Below are 17,108 nucleotides of genomic sequence, written 5' to 3' on the forward strand. Positions count from 1 at the left end.
CACTTTAAGAAAATGGAGGAAATCCTCAAGTGTGTGTGATGCCATTAAGATTATTTTACTGATCACAATTGAGTTGTAGCCTTCCAGTTTGACTGGTCTCTTGACTGGTCTTTCATTGCTAAAGAAATAAAAAATTATAAAGTTAAAAAATGGAAGACACAAACATTTTACAAAAGTGCATGCATGAGCATCATATAATGCATGCCAGGAGAACAATCTGATGATGATGATCCTTCTCCATAATTTTTTTTTTCCTAAAGTCACATTTAATTGTTTGAGTTTCTGTGAGAACTCATGTTAGTGGAACTGGCACTGTCAAATTTCTGCTCTAGCTGGCAGTTATTTTTTTCTGGCGTTTGGATGATTATAATGTTAATGTTAATTAGTTGACATTGTCCTTATGTCTGTGGTCTTTATGCTTTGTAGTCTAAAAAAAAGCGTCAGGGTTTCCATGAATTTTTAAATGGTCCTTTGCACGTTGAAAGTCATATATTTAATTTATTTCTTTTTTCAAATCTTGAAATATCATGGATTTTTGTTTGCTGTTTAAATTTTTTATCCCATTTAATTAAATGTATTTTTTGTAGACCAGTGTTTTGTTTTTTTGTTTTTAAAGCACATTCTTTCACATTGTTATAGGCATTATTTGATTTGATAAAAATTAGTGGAAATGTTGGAGACAAAGTCTTGACACAATTAAATTACATTGGTCACGTCACTCTCTAATGTGAAAAATACTAGGTCATGGAAATTCAGGGAAAAGTCAGTGAAGTTGACATTTGTTGGAACCCTGAAACCCTGAACAAATATTTTTTACTTTCATTTTTCTGGGCAGCTTTATCATGTTTTGCTGAAAGGAAGATAGAGATGTGAAAAGAAAGCTGGGATAGAGAGAGGGGAGTGGGATCGGAAAAGAACTGCGATGTGGGAGTTGCCATGAGTGCATTTAAAATGTATATGGCTGTGTATTTAGGCACAAGATTAACTGATGCACTAACATAATTAAAATCAGTCATTTACAAAGCAGTTAGAGGATTTAGGAACCGCAATATTTTAATACAGTGTTAAATAATTGAGATTTGAGATTGCATTTTTAATTTTGTGATTATATCGTTAGTGTTTTAAAAGATGAACATTTAAGTGAACGTTAGATGATGGCAAATGCAATCTAAATGGGTAAATAATCATGCGCAATTAAATACCTAATTGGCTATTCACCATTATGTAACAATATACAGTATGGTGCATGTCTGTTTAATGTTTTTTTGAAAATGAACAGCAGGCGAGTTTGGATCAACACGAGCATGAATAAATAATGCCAGAATTGTCAATTAGGGCAAGCTATTTCTAAAATCAAAACACAGGCATATGGCGGTTTAAATGATACACTTGAATTTGAGCTCAGCCAAGTGCGGTGCTTCTGTAATGGAGCTGTTTCTGTTTTCAGGTGTGTCGAGTGCCTTCATCAGCTTGATTTAATTAGACGTCTTGTTTTGGGCTGGAGGTCAGACCTGCCAGACCCCCTCCCTCCCCCCTCCCCTCCCTTTCAACTGTCAACCTGGCAGTGGTCAGCAGATGGTGGATTGCTTTGTGAAATACCTCCGTAAGCTACTGAGCCTCCCTCCTTCTCTGGGAATTCGCTTTGCTGATGGTAGCGCACCAAGCGTGGAGGCATCTAGCCAGACAGATGGAAGGTGAAAAAGCACGACTGCCCCTACTGCACCTCATTTTCCCTGAAAAGAGAGCAAGTCGTGTGAGTAGTTGCTATGGCGACCTCACATTTTCAGGCAACTCGGACCCCATCTGCTTGCAAACGTGCATTTGTACGCTGAGATTGTCATATTGCCTTTTGTGTACGTGCTTCTGTTTGCTTTTTGATTGTGAGAAGCTTTGTCTAAGCTCACGTACAAAAACCACATCCTTGTTTTACGTACCGCAAGCTGCATTTTTCCTGTAGGGTAGCTAAATCAAACAGGTGATGTTTTATATGCCAGTGTATTGCTACTGTTTTGATTTGGTGCAGGCTTGTTGTCTTTCTTAGAAATGCAGCTTTTCTAGCTTGCATGCTGATTTGACAGTGTACCGACAGTCATTGCCTGTCAAATGTATTCTGGTGGTCCACACCCATCCCCTAACCTCACCTTGAAAATCTCCGGTTCCCTGTGTTCCCCCTCCCTCTTTCATGGGCTGTAATCGGTTTTGGAACGCAGGCTCTGGCTGAAATGTTCCTGTTTCACACAGCTCAGGCATGTGCGGACAGAATTAAGTGTCTACAGGAGACCTTTTCCACCTAAATGATTGATTAATCTCTGAATGTGAAATACAAACTCCCTGATAGCAGATCAGCAGGAAACCGAAATGCGGTCGTCAAAATGGAACTTATCGTCCTGTCATTTGACAACCCTCCTGAGGTACCTCCTCACACCCCCACCGTGATAATTGTGGCCAACTCTGAGGTCTGTCTGACCACAGCACTTTTATGCGGCCCCTTGACAATCCCTCGCTTTCGGATACAATTTCACATTCTCTGGCTGTTTTGTAAAGTCACAGGATTTATTTGTGCAAGCTCCTAATTAGAAGTGGCAGCTATAGCTCATGATTAGCATTTCTGTGATGTGCTGTGGATAAGGGGTTTGGTGCTGTTGAAGCATTGAAACCTGATGGGGAGCCGATGATTACTGATTTTTATTTTTTTTTTCATTTACCATGAAGCTTTTTTTGTGCAGGTAGCACACTCAACCTGCAGAGACCGCAGACACAAAACATGTATGATTAGCACTTTTAAAAGTTTATTGTTTGGAAAACATGTTAATTCAGTTTAACATGCACCATGCTGTGCTTGCCTTTGGTTCAAAGGGCTAGAGGATCAAATGAATCCTGGTTAAAAAAAGCTAGCTAGATAGATAGATAGATAGATAGATAGATACTGTAGATAGATAGATATGCAATGAATACTTTTAAATTAATAATTCATTAATCTAAATTTTATAATGTTTTTGCACACTGAAAAAATGCTGGGTTCCACACAATTCCTTCATGTTGTCAAAACACAAATCAGATTAAGGCCCCATTTACGCAAATACATTTTAGTTTTAAAATGCATAACTTTTGCTACACTTATGCCTTTTGTCCACACTACCCTGGATTTTTCGATCAGTGAAAACAGTGTTTTAAAAATGCTGGAGTGCCATTTTGGTTTAATATGCTGCTGCTCCGTGTCATTGTGAATGGCTGGGGGCGACATCTAAAAACGAAGGTGTGGCTGCAGACAATTGACATCTGATTGGGGCTTTTTCTCAGTATTGAGTGCACAAAGTTCAGTCTTGCATTCGTATTAAACTTGCGAAGTCTGAACCTAAAAGGAGAACAAGCTCCAGAGGATACGTCGGGTAAGTCTTCAAAGGGCACAGTGTACTTTATAACGTCATTCGCATCACTCTGGCTACGTTGTTTCACTATCTTAACCATAAAATGAAAACATGAGATAAGGAACTGCCTATTTTTATTTTGATATTAAAAACTTAACCGACACCAAAAATGTTGAGGTGCGTGTAGCTACAAATTTATATGACCGTCATCTTCACATGCATATTTATAACAAAGCAGAGACTATAACGTAACTGCCTTTCGTTTTCATTGAAAAGTAGGAAACATATCCTGTCTCTTTGGCTCAATATAATGTTATATTATATAATGTAAATAATGTTTTAATAATCAATAATCGCCATTTTAAATTGTAATGTACAATAAGTTTATACAATATAGGAAATGAAGGGAAGCATTCAGTCAATATGCAGAATCAGTGTATGTGGTTACATAAAGTAATTTATTAACTTATCTTTGCACTCAGCCAAAACGCGCTACCTGAGAACAAGTAATAGATTCAAAAGACCAAAGAGTCGTTTGATTAAAAACGCGATGAATTAAATATCTCGTTTATTAGTGAGATGAAATCCAGCAGCATATCCTTGATGAACTGACCAATGTGCGCTGCTCTCACCTGGGGAGCTGAGCTCAAAGCACCCTGCTGACTGCCTGGGGCTCAGATCTCTGTGTGTGTGTGTGTGTGTGTGTGTGGTCACGTGATGTGCGTTTTCAGCATTGTAGTGTGGGCGGGGAACTTTTCAGAAACTGCAGGTGATACACCACTGGATCGTTTTCGTTCTAAAACACCGTTTTAAAACTAAAATGTATTCGTTTAAACGGGGCTTAAGTTAACTTTGTTGTTTTATGTTTAATCCACTTTAATTTGCAAAAACAATTAAGTTGGCCCTACAAAACAAACTTTAAGAATTGTGTTGACTCAACTCCTTTAAATAAGTAGTTTGAACAACCAGGATAAATATTTTTTTTGAGTGCAAGTTGCACCATTTTGTAACCTGTTGGTTGGCAACAGTGGGCCATGAAGCGGTTTTAAAATGTTGATGATATGCCAAACGACTTATCCAAATGGCAACATTTTTTGTGAGACGTTTTCTTCATAATGTTATCAGGATGTGGTAAAATTGCACTCCTTATTTTTGCATTGAATTTTCCGCCACTAAGCTTATCCACTGTCTGAAATGTAATTTAATTAAAACAAACATTTTGCCAGAAAAATCGAGGAATGATTTGTCTTCTGCATTTGCAGCATTGTGTATTTTTAGAGCTTAAATATGTTTAACGGTTATTTCTTCCTTGCAGATTATTCCAAACAATGTGGATAAATTAGAGATAAGTACTTTACAATTCTTAAATCAGATTGGCTTTTCGCTGGGAAGTGACTGGCTTTAGCATTCGATCTCCTTGGGATAGGAGGATAAGATCTGTCAGCTCTGAATTTGATGCATGGGGTTTGGATTAGGGTCTGCGATAAGAAACACTTGATTCTCACATATTGTCGCCAGATACCTGAACTCTCTATTTTTCTTTCTTTTTTTTCCCTCCACTCTAATTTATGAGTGTGGGGCTTCTTAGAGAATAAATGTACCTCTTTCAGGCATAAAGAGTGCAGTGTCCTGTTATGAACCATCACTCCTATTAATAATGGCACCAATATACTTTCCTCATTATGGCATTACGCTCCATAAGACGTGACCTTTTGACGTATTGCAATAACCACCAATTCTGATAAGCACTAGACAAGCATTCAGTGCATAATTGTCAGCATTTGAGGCCTTTTTTTTCTCTAAAGTTCCCTTTTTTTTGTCATTTTCCCAGCTGTGCCTCTGGACCATACTTTATAGTGGTGACCTCAGTGCTAAAGTTAAGCCTAGTCAAGACCACACTAGCTGTTCAGAAAGATATGTGGGAAAGGCAGCAGTCTTGACAGCTGTACAAGAGTGAATGCTTCATTGTGTTCATTTGTTTGACCCACAGTTTATAGTAAATTCATCTTAATGGTTGAAAAACAGACTTACTGATTGTAATTTTTGTGATTGCTGTTATTTACCTGGATTTGTGTGATGTATCACATCTATTACAGATAAAAATCTTTGGCAGTTTCAGGTTGGAGTCGCAGGAAGGAAGTCTGACAGAATGGGAGTCAAGAGTCTAAAGGATGTTGTCTAAGGGGCCCATGACGACCCCCCTTACTCTCCTTACTGTAGAAACAACTGTTCATGCCGGCTTCAGAGAGCTCATAAGTCACCTTTTGGCCCTGCAGCAGGGGCCAGTCCAGCTGGGAATAAATGCACTACATCATTGGATATTCTGTGCCTTCCTGTGGCCAATTAGCTTGCACCCCAGGCCCATAAGCAGTCTGCCAGATGCACCATAGCAGTGGTCTGTGGCTTCGAGAAGGAAGGGCTGTGGCACACAGTCTATGAGTGGTTATTAGAGAGGCCCCTCTCTGAGTCCACACAAGCCTAGAGATTTGTTTCTTGCCCCTCGTTTAGACTGCAACCGGAATTGGGCCCCTCAGCCTGTAACATAAAAGAATTTGGATGTGTCTCTGTAAAACATTGTCCAAATGTGTCAGACCACATCGGGTCCCACTTTAACAGGATTATTCTGCCGAAACATTCTCAAAAGGACATCAGAGGATATTTTTAGGTATACGCCAGTGTGCAGTGCTCATGAACATGCACCCTATATTGAATTGAAGTTATTATTTTTGCTTCGTGTGCACAAAAGTATTCTTAAAGATCACGTTCACAAGTAAACATTTTAACACTCACCAAAACGTGTTTTATGCAGTTCATTCATTTATTTATTCATTCATTTTCATCGGCTTTTCTGAGGCCGGGTTGCGGAGCAGCAGTTTTAGGAGAGAACCCTAGACTTCCCTCTCCCCAGAAACTACCTCCGACTCCTCCAGGGGGATCTTAAAGCTTTCCCCGGACAACCGTGAGACAGTCCTTCCAGCGTGTCCAGGGTCTTCCCTGAGGCCTCCTCCCGGTGGAACATGCCTGGAACACTTCCCTAGGTAGGCATCCAGGAGACATCCGAAACAGTTCCTGAGCCATCTTAGCTGACTTCTCTCATTGTGGAAGAGCAGCGGCTCTACGTCGAGCTCCTCCTTGGTGACAAAGATCGTCAACCCATCTATAAGGGTGCGCTCTGCCACTCTGCGAAAGAACTCATTTCAGCCGGTTGTATCCACGATCTTGTATTTTTGGTCATGACCCAAATCTCATCACCATAGGTGAGAGTAGGGAAATAGATTGACCGGTAAATCATGAGCATTGCCTTTTGGCTCAGCTCTTTCTTTGCCGGTACATAAACCGCATTACTGCTGTTTCAATCTGCTGTGTCAATCTCACGTTCCATCCTTCCCTTAATCATGAACAAAACTCTAAGTTACTTGAACTCCTCCACATAGGGTATAAGGATTTTCCTCCAACCTGGAGATGGCAAACCACTTTATGCAAGTATCCAAGATGGAATGGGAAGTTCTGCAGGCTTATTGTAACTGTGTAGGTGTTAGGATGCATACTAATGTTGTCAAAAGTATCACATTTTGTACCAGTCAGTTTTAACAACAAATGTGCTCAACAGATATGTTTGTGATTGGTCATGAAGGTCATTGTTTTATCACCAAGTTCAAACACAGGAGCATTTCAAAGCCAAGTGTATGTGTGTTTGCACTTTATGAGCCAACAGTAGCAAACCAATGACCTTCATGGCCAATCGCAGTCATATTTGTTTTGCATATGTGCACAATGGCCAATCAGCTTTTTTAGGAACATGCTCAATGGTACTAATATGTAAGTGGGAAATGGTTTTTAAAATTTCCGTACCGATAGGTACTGAAATGGATACTTTTGACAACCCTAATGCACACTGACACAAGAACGTAGCTGTAATTTGCTATACAATTTTAAATACAATTAAAACCATGATCAAGGCTTTGTTGGGACTGCATTCTTGCAATGTATAGAGCAACTTTACAGCATTTTAAGATGAATGTGCACTCTGGTTTTGAGCTATGATGGCTAATGTGCTTGCTCATAATCAGACACTGCTACTTTGTATAGAAGACATTTGTAATTATGAATTATGTGACCACTTGGTCAGTTGGTTGGTGGGGTCAGATTGTTTTGGTGCTTAGAGTGAATTGTTCCAGAGTTTTTGAAAGGGGTCCAGACCAGGTTATTCAGCCGATCTTGAATCTCTGGTGCAGATCTAAGGACTACTGCCATGTTAATGTATGTCTAAATGAACAGAGTTATGGAGGAAACTCAACCATTTACAAAACAGCGAGCCAGGTATGAAAATACCTTGACATTTTCCAAAAAATTGGACCTGACACCTCAAAGTATAAATTACCTCTGAGAAATGTGGTTGGGGTAAGTAGACCATTTTAAACACTGATGCTTTATGTACTAGCTTCATAACTCATCTGTGTTCATTTGTAACCCAAAATATGGCACCCTCCAGATTTAAGCAGACAGTTCAGTAACACTCTAATAATCGTTGTTGACATGCAGTTGTCTACTGATTTTCTCATAATTGCAAAATGTTTACACAGTGTTTCTCAAATTTAAGTTTCAATGGAATAAAAAACAGAAGGGTTTGAAACTACTTTTGTCATATTGACATTTTTTTCAAAACCCCAACCTTTTGTGTTTCTCAAAAAAATGAAAATAAAATGTTCTTTAAAAATATTGTACCTTGTAATCCACATAGTTTTGTATTGACTTGAGTGTGAGAAAATGAACTTTTCCCATTAAGATCAAGCAAGAAGTAAAGCCATACATTTTGCAGACATTGTTTGATATTTTGCCAAATATTGAGTAATATTACCATACTTTTAAGAGGGTTTTGAAGGCTTCATCCTTGATTCTATGATATTTGGCACTGAACTGGCAGATACTGCACACGCTCATAAATGTTAGAACACTTTGTATTGTTCCATCATACCGCAGAGCGCAGATGAGAAAACCACGACAAGGATTTTGTGCTGGCGTTAGCCCTAGCTTTAATAGTTGTATTAGGGGTCTGTTCCTTTAGATGCAATCATCTTAAAGTCCCAGAGGTGTCTTCAGATTTCCTTTCAGTTGCTTTGTGGTTGACCAGTTATAACATCTGTCCATTGAGATCATTGCTGTGTTTGCTTTGCATTCCTTTTAAACCGGACCTCACGGAAATGATTTATGTTAACTATCGCGTAAGATTCAAAGAGACAAAGCCGCTCTATCTTCATTGCTCATGGGAATGAAGCTTTTCAAAAGCTTGCCAACTTGCTTGTGAAAGCTTTCATCTTGGGAGCGTGCAGCACACTCTCAGGTCTTGTATTTTCTCTTTTTAGGCCATTAGCTGACATGTACAGTGATTTTTATGGTCACAAATACAGAACAGTTAGTGTTGATTAGTCATGTCAGCAGTCACACATGTATAGGTCTGCTCTGCGTACATTAAGTCAACCAGCAAAATGTAAATTAAGCCCTAAAAGTGTTAGACATATTGTATTTGATCAACAAGGTTCTAGTCCAGGGGTGTCCAAACTCTGTCCTGGAGGGCCGGTGTCCTGCAGATTTTAGCTTATCCTTGCAGGTGTGTTGAGGCAAGTTGGTTTCTAGTAAGCCTTATAATAGCTTGATTAGCTAGCCCAGGTGGGTCTGATTAGGGTTGGAACTAATCTTTGCAGGACACCGGCCCTCCAGGACTGAGTTTGGGCACCCCTGCTCTAGTCATATGTAACCGGTCATACTCCTAATAATTTTTGTTTACTAATGTTTAGCTAGTGGGAAAGTCTTCTGAACTCAGGTGTGCACTCGTGAACCGTACTAAAGTCCGCTTGAAAGAGGTGGTTTGGAGAATGGTTCGTGAAACCAGGCTCAGTTGGGCACGATCATTTCTCCGCTGGCCAAACGTCTTGTGCAGAGCTGCAGTCAAGGCGCTGGAGGCTGGATAATGTCTGCTTGTCTCCACAGAAAATAAACTCAGAAGACATTGCGTGATGTTCTGATTATTTTTTTTGCGGCAGATAGACACAAATGGCTCTCTATTTTTGTTTTGATAACAATACCAAAAGTTTTAGTAAAGGTAGAATGACCGTGATGTACCATGCATATGTCTCCATTTTGGCACTTTGCTTTCGCTTTACCTAGCAACAGCTGTACACAAACTGCAGCTTGATAACGCAAGCGTACCGAGGTTCAAAAGGAAAAAGCACAATGTGGACAGATACCAGGGGGGACAATCAAACGTGGGTTCAGACCATCCATTCAAACAAAGTGTGAAAGCACCTTGAGATTCAACCAAAATTTTATTCACATCAAGCTGGCAGTCGGCTGTTAAGCTTCGTCAGGCCGTTGGTTAGTCTCGATCCAGCTTGTTGGTTTGGTGTTTTCCACATGCCACCTCTCGTTGGGTTAACATCGGATTGAGTTGACCTAATTAACCATGTAAAATTGGTGTCATGCATTGGCTGAAGAGAGCTAAACAACAAAAACCGAAGTGATGTGCCAAATAAACAATTCAAGTAAAAGAAGACACAAAAGCAGCCTGTAATTTTGTTGCTTTTATCAAATATTGGTGAACAATATGGATTGTTATATTATCAGACACATTGGCATGAGTGAATACCTCTGTGGTGATTACTTTGATTATGGTAATAAATTCTACTTTGTTTACAGTTTGTGGTTTGGATCAGAAATTCCGGTTTCCCATTATGGAATGAGAAAACAGACTAATGCTCATGTGCAGCTTTTTGGTGCAGACTTGAGCTGACAACAGTAGGTTTTCATCGGCTCGAGTTGTTTGGCATGAGCTTGGTTTTTCCCATCCCAAACTCAACTTGGTGAGTTGTCAGTTGGGATTAACTAAAATTTCCAAAATCAGTGCATCTCTATTAAATATAAATCTGAAGTACAAGTTTTAATCCAGGACTTCTTAAGAGACCCAAAACCTTTTATATCATGAACAAAGTTGATGTTCCACTTCCACGCAAAGAATTTGTGTTGGGACAACATGAAAGAATTAAGTTAACTTTATTCATTTTTACAAATTTAAGTGAATTAAACATTAAACAATTAAGTTGTTTCAAAAAATCTCTCAAGAATTTTGTTGTCTTAGATCGTTTTAAACAGAATAATTCGTACACGCCATCTTTTTAGTGTATTGTCAGTAATTGCTTGATGTGTGAGAACAAACCCACTGATGCTCACACAGCAGATGCAGTTGAGGGTCTATTTTACAATTTGTTACCCTTTAAATCAACAGGTGAAGATGCCACTTCACACCATTTAATTTACAACTCTTAATTTAAATCTCTGTGACCTTGATGAAGTTTCAAGGTTTGGGTGTGTAGTGTTTCATTACCATTTTAATTTGGTTGTATTTAGATGAATAGAATTCTTAAGGCTTTGACAGAAGTAAAAATAAAATACTGAAGTAAAAATCATCCATTTTGGATGTACTATGCCTTTAAATAAGGAAAAAAAAACATTGTCAGTGTGAGAACGTCTCCTCTTCAGTGAGGGGTTTTCCCATGATTTGTTGTCGGAGTTTGATGGACTTTGCTTATGTGCTCAGGTTTTGTGTCTGTTTTGACTGTTTTTGCCCCCATAAACTTTCCATTCCAAACTGTCGCTGGACTTCCAACCTGCTGCTGCGTCTGAACAATTAATCTGATTGGTCGGTCAAACAGTCTGCCTTATGTTTTATCATCTCCCACTTTGTGTATTTAAACACCAAAGTGAGTAGAAACAATGTGTTCCTTCTGTCTAAAATTAACATACATTATGGCTGTGTTTATAGCGCTTTGTGCTTTAATCAAAGGAAAGTATGTGAGAGAAATGAGGGTGTTTGTTTTCTTTCTGGCGGATGGGTTGTCCTGATGGCTTGTGTTCTCTGGCTGAACCACAAAATCATTTAGATGATTTCGTCGTCTTTATTTTCCTCCATTCATAATGAGCGCTCGCTTCAAATGTTGGGTGATTTATTATGAAACGTGTAAAATAATATACCTCCATATTATCTTTTTTTTTAAATGACCTTAAATAGCCTAATTGTCTCAAGATGACTGCAGTTGAAATACATTTCAGTATAACTTTACAATATTTGTAGGTCATGCAATATTTGGTAACAAAATTGGATTTTTACCTACCACAGGCATCAAGTGGAGGTCTTTTTATGCTGTGTGTGTGTGTGTGTGTGTGCGCGTGCACCCGCGTGTGTGTGGTTGTGATGTATCGTGTTCCTCATCTGATCCTCATTAGTGGTGGGGAACATGAGGAGTCTGTCTGCTGGACTGTAGACAGTCTCATCCTCTCTGCATTTGTTTGTACCACTAACAGAAAAAAAAGACTGGGACTCAAGCAGATGGCCTTTATAATCCTTCTGTATGGCTGTGAGTGTGTCAATTGTTAGTCACTTTGTTTTCTTGAGTTTGAAATCATTAAAGAGGTCAAAAGGCTTCTTGGTGTGTAAACTCTTCTTTTGAATCCAGACTGTTTGACCCCACATGAAGGTTCAGGAGAGCTGGCAGAGCTGACTCGGACCAGGATGTTGTAGAAGAAAAACATCTGTTATATGTTGGTGCAGAAATTAGTAATTTAGCTTTATTTCAAATCCCCTTGAAGTCATTGCCTCAAGAGCTCCAAGAACAACTGTGTTCTGCTCAGTCTGTGCAATATTTATAGTATCTTTCATAATGTAAGCAGTTATTTTTTTTATCATCTGTAGTGTTGTTTATAGTCAGGTCTGGGCGATTATGACAAAAAATGATCACAATATTTAGATCGATAATTATCACAAAAAATGTCAGATCTTTATATCCAACAATTTTAAAGGCAGATTTGTACTCTTAAATGAAATAAAAAAACAGACAGTTAATTATTTATGGTTTATTGTCAGAACATGACAAGTACTTTGCAACTACTCTGCAAGTACTTTACTTTGCTTGTTCAAAATGAGAGCTGAAACAACACAATTCCTGTAATTTATTTGGCCAATTAACTTGTTTTATGTTCAGTCCACTTAAATTTGCAAACCATTAATTTAACTTGCGTTTTGTGTTGGGACAACATGAAGGAAGTGTGTTTGTCAAACTACCTGGTTAGGGGATTTGTGATTCCCAGCATGCTTTGCATGGATTGAATTAAAAGAGTGAAATGTTTAAAATAAAAGGTGTTTAAAGTTTATAGAAAGACTGGTTAGAGTTTAATCTTTACTTTAGTGTGACGATTTAAAAGATTCTCATGTAATGCTTTGAGTTTTGGGATTGCCACCTTGCAGAAGCACTCATGCTTTGGGTGTTGGCAGCTTAATTAGCAAAAATATAGTTTGTTGCTTTGCTTAGTGAGCAATAAATGTCCTAAAATTAGTTCTGAGATCGGTCTCAATCAACTGTATATGTAACTCATGAAATATGCTTCAAAATGGCTCTTTTAGTTCATTTAGGACATGCATGATATTATCAGACTTTTGGGTTTAAGTTTAATAAAAATACAAATGTATTTAAACATTTCTTTGATAAAATCAAGTTGGACCAACTCAATTTAATTGTGTAAATAGTTTTTTAGTTAGTGCTAAACAAATTTATTGAATAGAAACCCTACCCTTAATTAAATTGAGTTCATCCAATAAGTTATTTTTTAAGCGTACTAAAATCAGTATCAATAGAATACAGCGTTATTAACATTTAATAGAATATCTAAAATGTTTAAAAGAACTAATAATAAGAATTGTAATGATACACTTGTATCATGACTCTGACAAGGGCTGCACGATATTGAAAAAAACATACATTGCAATAAATTGATTTTATGCAATTTATATTGTGATATTTCACAAGATACCTTTTAATTAATAAATAATTTTAGATTGATTGGAATGATTTTGTAGGGGAGTGCATAAAATATAATAAACAAATTACAGGCAGAGATAGAGCAAATATACAAATGAAGGAGTGTAACAGTATACAGGTACAGAAATAAGGTAATCAAACGTACAATAAAGCTGTATATTCTTCATGGTGTAAATAATTCAATACATTTAATCTTTGCTGAAGCTACAAACATTATAATTCTTTCTGCAAAAATGCTTTTAACTTGCTTAATGTTTTCACAGGCCTTAAAACACATGCAATTGATAAACTTTCACTTTATTATAGATAAACTGAGGGCGACATGTTGCATGAGGAGTTTGCATGTTCTTCCTGTGTTCGTGTGGTTTTCCAAAGGCATGCTCTATAGGCGAATTGGGTAAGCTAAATTGGCCGTAGTGTATGAGTGTCAATGCAAGAGTGTATGGGTATTTACCAGTGCTGGATTACAGCTGGAAGGGCATCCGCTATGTAAAAAAACATATGCTGCATAACATGGCGGTTCATTCCACTGTGGCGACCCCTGATTAATAAAGGACTTGAAAAGAAAATGAATGAATGACTGAATGGTTACACTGAAGTGACTCCAAAATACGCATGTGTTCTGAACGGTTATACTTGGTCAACTATAATCCTGACTCCACATTTCACGTCCTACAATGTGACTGTTGTGGATTTACATATGGTGGTAATTGATGCTAAAACGATATTATGTGCAGCCGAAGCTCTGACTGTAATAGCAGAGTTAAAGTGAACAGATCTTTTTAGCAAGCCAAACACTTAGTGCTGCTGGTTTAACACATTAAAAAATAATAATGTTTTAGCTGTCTGACAATATAAATGAAAAACAAATAAACAATCTTTAACCATTTTTCAGCATTTACCATTCAAGTTTTCAACAATCAAAAGACATTACTCTATAGATAATATAAATGCTAATAAAAATTATATATAAATGCTATAAATGTACTATGAAATATTTATAATATTTATTATAAAAATAAATTAATATAAATTAACTGTTTCAAGTTTTACATTAAAATGTGTAAAGTTTTTGTGGATTGGGAGTTTTACTTATTATTCTAATTATTTTTGACAAAGTTAAATGGGTAATTTTTGACTCGTACAATGCATTGTTGGCTATTCCTTCAAATATACAGTTGTGTATTTGGTTTTGGGGTCATGGGTCACTTATTGTAGTTTCAAGAGTTCACACTTGGTTAAGCTCAGAGATAGATGAGCCCAAGGTTCCCGCCTGGTCATTGAGCATTAGGACGGACGCGAGATCAGGTATTTCTCGAGAGCCCCCCCAGTGCGTTTTTGTACCTATTCTTTGGTTAATAAGGTGGTTCTATAAGAATTGATTCAGTATATACTGTATGCGTTAAGTGCTTGTTACAGTTAGTATAATTCACTTATGTCACTTGTTTTTAGACTGTGGGAGGAAACCGGAGTACCCGGGGAAGACCCACGCAAACACTGGGAGAATATGCAAACTCCGAGCAGAGAGTGCCAACTGGCTCAATTAGAACTTGAACTATTGGCCGTCCTGCTGCAAGGCAGGAGCGCCAACCACTGAGCCACCGTGTCGCCTGATCCTAAAAGTGAGGAGGAGGGAGAGAAGGGAAAGATAGAGTGGGGGTTTTCTAAAACGAAGATGGGGAATGAAGTTTATGCAGGAAATTTATAGTAATATTGGAATGATCCGATAGGCTAGCTAATGATTCTAGATAAGGACCAGCTGTAGTGGATCATATCACGTGTTCCTCTCAAAATTAGCTTGTGAAACTTCACTTAATCATGTTCACAACCTTTGATGGTTAACTTTCCTCACAATATGTATTCCACTAAAGAAAGTAAATTATATTGGTTCAGAATGACATGAAGCTGTGCAAATTTCACCTTTTTGGGGAAGTCAACTATTGCTTAAAGGAGAACCTTGTCTGCGATGAATATGGATTTTGGACAGATGCAGAGACCTCAGCACTTTTGCTGCTGGAGTAAGCAGCTAAAAGGTATCGCCTCTCTCTCAGGCCCTCATTCTGAGGCAGATCTATCCTTTTGAATAAGTAATGGCAATCTGACACTGGTGCAGAATTCTCGAAAGCTACCAGCTTCGCAACTTCACTTCATGTTGAATTGAGGGAATTCTGACACCATTTAGTCACCCTTAAACCTGTATAACCCTTCTTCTTTCTTCTACTAAATACAGTATGTAACATTATTATTTGAGAAAGACCTTGGTCATTTGATGTGTTTTAGTAAATTATTTGGTTTATGCATAGCCAATATGCCGTAGCCATATATATATAATCTGGAGACCACTTCCCAGCAGCAGCAGTTGTATAGTCACTAGTGTCTGTAGCACAGAGTGACTGATTGGCCTGAAATCAATAGCCAGCTTACTGTGTCGAATGCAAATCACTCGCCAGTCCAGTTAAGTGTCAACGGAGTGTAATTATGCTGTTCTCTGTGTCCATCACGTCAGCCGTAGCACATACATCGCAGGAATGGAAGATGTTTAGCCCAAGGAAAGGATCTAAACCTTGTGTGTTAATTAGTGTAGATGCTTGCTGTCCTCATCAGTCTGCATTTAGCAGCGGGGGGCACATTTATAAAACTTATCAGTCTAGCTCATGAATATTAATTATGTGGCTTTCTGGTCGCTAAGCAAATTAGGGTTACTGATTACCGATTTTGTGTGTGTGTGTGTGTGTGTGTGTGTGTGTGTGTGTGTGCGTGCGTGCGTGCGTGCGTGCGTGCGTGCGTGCGTGCGTGCGTGCGTGCGTGCGTGCGTGCGTGCGTGCGTGCGTGCGTGCGTGCGTGCGTGCGTGCGTGCGTGCGTGCGTGCAGAAGCGTGTGTGCGGGTAGATGTGTGTGGGTGTGTGTAGATGTAGGTGTGGGTGTGTGGGTGTTTTAGTCTGGTATGAATAAAATGGTTTGGTAAAATCAGTTTGGTTTTAAAGCTGTGTTGCAACTGATCTGACAAATGTAAATGTATATAAAAAATGTAATGGTTATTGCCTAACAGTTTGGGAGATTAACTTTACCTGTATTCTTCCTTTTCCTTTGCTTATTTTCTTTTCCTTTCTTCTTCTTTTCTTTTTCTATCTTTTCTTTACTTTTTTCATTTCCTATTTCCTTTTCCATTAATTGTTCTTTTCCTTTTCTTTCCTTCTGTTCCATTTTCTTTCCTACCTCATTTGTTTTCCCTTCATTTTCCCTTACTTTTTCTTTCTTTTCTTTACCTTTTTTAATTTCTCATTTCCTTTCCTTTTCCATTAATGGTTCTTTTCATTTCCTTCATTTTCTTTTTCATTTTCCCTTCCTTGCATTTCTTTTCCTCTTTCGTTTCCCTTTTCTTTCCTTTACTTCCCTCCTTTCTTTCTTTCTTTCTTTCGCTCTCTTTCTTTCTTTTCTTTCTTTCTTGTGTCGACGCATTAACCACTGCACCACTGGCGCTGACGATTTGTGCTTGTAATAATGCAAGACTTATAACAATTAGTAAATGTGGTTCTGCTGTTACTATAGTACAGTTTAGAACACTGCAGTACTAATAAATGGAACAGAAAATGTCTTGAGCACAAGACATGGAACAGAGGGCAAGCATTCAACTAGCACGTTTTCTTAGAGTAAATAGCTCTGACAGTACTTTCTGGTTAGCAGATTTCTTACTTAAGCTCATGCTGTCATTGTGTTGATAATTCTATTCTTTTAACATGATGCAATATTTTTTTTAATTTTATTTTAGTATTACTATATAAGCTTGCTGTAAAATTTAATTACCATGAATTGTAAGAGCTCAACATTGATAATATTTGTTGTAATGGATATATTGTTCAACCCCTTTCTATAT

The 17,108-nt window shown here is 38.1% G+C and overlaps 1 protein-coding gene across 1 annotated transcript in view; it reads left to right on the plus strand.

Moving 5' to 3' along the window:
* The window catches only part of ccdc102a (coiled-coil domain containing 102A), a 112,457-nt gene that overhangs the window by 2,442 nt on the left and 92,907 nt on the right, over window positions 1–17,108 (plus strand).

Source organism: Danio rerio, chromosome 7 (assembly GCF_049306965.1).
Source record: "Danio rerio strain Tuebingen ecotype United States chromosome 7, GRCz12tu, whole genome shotgun sequence".
In the NCBI taxonomy this organism is placed as follows: domain Eukaryota; kingdom Metazoa; phylum Chordata; class Actinopteri; order Cypriniformes; family Danionidae; genus Danio; species Danio rerio.